Source organism: Herpailurus yagouaroundi, unplaced genomic scaffold (assembly GCF_014898765.1).
Source record: "Herpailurus yagouaroundi ecotype Mexico unplaced genomic scaffold, PumYag 220, whole genome shotgun sequence".
Taxonomy (NCBI): Eukaryota; Metazoa; Chordata; class Mammalia; order Carnivora; family Felidae; genus Herpailurus; species Herpailurus yagouaroundi.
The window spans coordinates 7,840,030-7,844,403 of record NW_024412451.1 but is presented as its reverse complement, the minus strand read 5'-3'; the positions used below and the strand labels follow the sequence as shown (position 1 = coordinate 7,844,403).

The 4,374-nt window shown below is 39.1% G+C and overlaps 1 pseudogene; it reads right to left on the bottom strand.

The window, feature by feature from the left end:
• Positions 1-13: 13 nt before the first annotated feature.
• LOC121018978 (vomeronasal type-1 receptor 2-like) lies at positions 14-1,170 on the bottom strand (annotated as a pseudogene).
• Positions 1,171-4,374: the final 3,204 nt, after the last annotated feature.

The window sequence follows — 4,374 nt, the reverse complement described above, 5'->3', positions numbered from 1 at the left end:
ATTCATATATCCCTGATGAGATGAGGGAATTATGTATTTCTTCCACAGCAGACACAGTACAGTCTGAATATGCTGGGGTCATGATTCATGAGAACAAAAGGGCTAATACTTGGAAAACACGCAGTGATTAGTAAAGTGACATTCACCAGCCACCAACTAGAATTATCAAAGGGAGCCACGTAAACATAAATGATGGACGCAACGGCATTAAACGATACAAAGGTGGTCACCAAAACAAGGATGCTTTGGGTGGCTCTGATCTCAGGGGAGGTCTGGGGGAGAGATTGTTGCTATGGATGCTTTGGACCCTCTGCTTGTGACTGTGAAGGAGAAAAACCATGGAGCTGCTGGCCAACGTCATGTGTCCCAAACACAAAATGTCAAGGAAAGATGTCATTGCTGCCTATAATCAGCCTGTGATCTTGTCTCTACACTGTGAAGCACAACAATATCCCAAACACTTTTTTGGTAATAGTTTTGTTGTTCCATTTACAGTCATATAAATGGGAAAAAACTTATTTGCCAGCATGTGGAACACCCCGCACAGGATACTGGAGGGGCCAATGTACTTTGGAGCTTTCACTTTAAGCTCTGCCCACCTGGAGTTCCCAGGGCTGATCGTGAATGCCTGGAAGACAGTCAAGGGCAGGTGGAGCAAAGGGACATACCTCTGGCCACTCCGTGAACATATAAAAGAACGTAGCATCCATAATAAATGGTGAAATGTTTCAGCCCCAGCGCTGCCATGGTCTCTGGGATTCCTCTAGAGAGAATGGGCAAGGAGTTGGCTACGCTCAGGTGCCTGAGAACCAACTTTGTGGATCTCGGCTTGCATCCCCTGCAGCAAAGGGACATCTAATGATAGAAGAGTGAGAAACTGCCCAGGATTCCAATGACTATGTGGAATAGGGAGATCACTACTATATTCAAATCTACCGAGGCCATTCTGTCATTGTCCAGAACTCACACATAGAGGGTTCTGCATGAAAATAATGAGTTTTGGGCTACACTTTCATGGAAAATAAAATCTTCACCTGCCTCTCCCTTTCCCTGAGAGTGAACATCTAAACTCTATTGTCTTTTGTTGAGAGATGTCCAAAGTTACATGTGTGTCTTTTTATAGCACTTACAATGTGTGGGTCACTGTTATTACTGCTTTCCCTATTATAACTTATATAATATTCACAACCCTATGAGTTAGGAAACATTACTCTCATTCTATAGACGAGGAGAATTTAGCCATGGGAAGTTAAGTGACTCATGTAAATAGCAGAGGAATCACGATTTGAACCTTGGTTGCCTAGTTGCAGTGACATGAATGTTTGCTACGGTACTATACTATGCCAGGAACCTCGTTATGGATACACGCGCGCACACACACACACACACACACACACACACACACACACATACCTCCTCATATTTTAAATTTATTTTACTTACTAAACCTGGTTTGATCATTTCCCACTTTCGTTTAAGTATTCTTTATAACCAATATAACTATGGAGTGAAGATTCAAAGGTATTAATAAAGTATTCATGCACTGAGTAATTTTATTGAGCCAATCTGATTTATTTAATGTAGACAACTGTTAGGATGGCAGCTGAACTCATTTCATTTTTTGCCTGGACCAAAAGGACAATGACATTCATAACAGAAATTATTGGGCAGAACTGCACTGTGTGCTAACATATGGGACATGAAACATCACATAGTGATAAAGCATATTAGGGCAGAAAATAAATTAATCCTATTTAAAGATCTATCACTGCATGTTTGCTATTTTAGAACAAACTGAATCTGGAGCCAATATTTGATTTGGAAAAGCTATTAAAATACAATGCAAACATGCAAAATGGAATTTGAAGACTTCAACTCTTGGGATCTTGAAAAGCAAGAGAGGTGAGTTAGTGAATTGGAAATACTGTGGAAATGATTTTAAACCAGAAGACATATAGCTTAAAATTGTCTTTTTTTCTTGATGAGATATTTTTAAATAAATTTATTATTTAAATATTAAAATTTAAAAACAAAGTCCTTAATTTTTTGTTCTTTAAATCCCTCTGTGGTGACATTAGCTTTTTCTTAAAGTATCTTTCCTAATTTCAGGCAAGAGAATTGTCTTGCAGATCAATAGTCCACAGAGATTTTCAGGAGAGACACACTGTCTGCATTAAGCACACAAAACTCAAGTTATAGAAGAATAATTTTCAGCACTTCCCATTCAGTCACACTGTTTCTGCTGAGAATCAGGTATTTCAATTAGTTCCATCAGATTCATTATCACATGCACATGCCTTCACAGGGCTCACAATATTGCTCCTGAAAATATCTCTGTGACTCTTGCTCATGGGATTGAATAGCAGATAAGTTCCTAAAGTATAATCTTTTTTTTTTTTTTTTTTTTAAGTAGACTGTTCGTGCCCAGTGCGGGGCTTGAACTCATGACCCTGAGATCTAGACCTGAGCTGGGATCGAGAGTTGGAAGCTTGACTGAGCTACCCAGGCGCCCCCTGAAATTATAATCTTGAAGTATCTTAAAATTCAGACTCTGAGCGCACTTGGATCAAACATGAAGAACCCTGTCAATGAAGATTTTGTTAAATTATGTTAGCAGCAGTCATGCACTGATTGAGCAGTCTCTCTCACAAGCTCAGCCTGTGCCAGAAGATTCTTTTCCCAGACATGCTCGCCTACCCAGATTCCTGCTGCATCTCCCAACCTTAGAGACTGTGCTCACACTAAACTAGAAGATTCTCACAGACTCCTTCCTGCTGCCAGGACTGGAGGCTGGGTGTAAAGTGGCAGGCAAAGTATGTGTGGGAGGGAGGAAGCCAAACCCTGAGATACAGGTTAGTGATTCTGAGACCTCACCTCCCCAAAGAATTGCCGTCATCATGTCAGCTGTAGTGACAATGATAATTTGACACTTGGGGAACTGAGAACGGTTCTGAAAAACTCTTTAATTACCAGGGTCTATTAGAAGTTTCTAGTGAGCGTATCCAAAGGGATCGTTGGAGTGTTTGAGAGTGACTCTTCCTTTTCCATTATTCCTGCAAGCAGACAGGGTGTCCCATGGAAGGAGGAAATGCCGAGGTCTGAGCCATGAAAGACCAGCCAAGAAGCACACGTGCCTCATTGGATTTTGTGCTTCCCTGAGAATTTCTTTTACCCCAGTCTAATTCTTTGTTACTCCTCACACCTAAGTACCACCAGCATTTAAAACTTATGGGCAGAGAGAAAGAATCCTACAAATGAGTCAAGAAGGATTTTTCTATTTAAAAATTCTTCAATATCTGCAGTACATTTTAAATCTTCAATAAATGCAAATAAAGAACATGATGTCAATATGTGAGATTTAAAAATATTTGTCCCACTTCCCCAACTCAAAACAAATTAACTAGAAAGCCTATATAAAAATGGACATTTTTTAGGACTATACGTTTAAAAAAATTTTTTTAATGCTTATTCATTTTTGAGAGAGAAACAGAGTGTGAGCAGGGAGCAGGCAGAGAGAGAGAGAGAGGGAGACACAGAATCCAAAGTAGGCTCCAGGCTCTGAGTTGTCAGCACAGAGCCTGACATGGGGCTCGAGCCCACAAATCATGAGATCATGACCTGAGCTGAAGTGGGTCGCTAAACGGACTCAGCCACTCAGGCACCCCTCTAGGATGATACATTTTATCAAAATTGATTTCAGTAAGATAAAGAGTCCAAACAGACTAATATTCATAGAGAAAAGGAAGACATTTATCAGAGTCCCTCACAAATAAAAGCACCCAGATTCGTCCATTCTTTTAAATAGCAGATAAGCTAATGCTACTTACTCAATTCAAGAGCATCAGAGAAGAAATAAAATTTCCAAATTATCTTTTTATGTCAAATAAAATTCTGATACTAAAGCATCCTAAAGTTGGTACCCAAAAGACTGCCACAGAAAGATCTCACGTCTGCTTAGGTATGGTACCATGTAAAATAAATATAGGCAAAACCCCTGAAAATAATCTAAAAATATGATGACCAAGTGAAATTTATGTCTGGAATTCAAGAACGATTCACTATTAGGAAATTCATTAATATAAGTTCATCATATTTGTGAAGATAAATCAAGAAACTTACTCATAGTTACAAAAATATTATTTGGAAGAATTCAACATGGAAGAATGTGGAATCAAAATACTCAAAATTAGGAATTTCTTTAGGATCTTTCCAACTTGGTAAAACGAAGTCCTGTTCTTGCTCTTAGGGAAGCCCTAGAGATAGTCCACTAAGGCCAGGAAAACCACAGTAAAAAAAGTACATGATCACCCATTGTATTCATTTATCATTATATTAGAGGTTTAGCTAGGGCAATTGATGTATGCGTGTATTTAT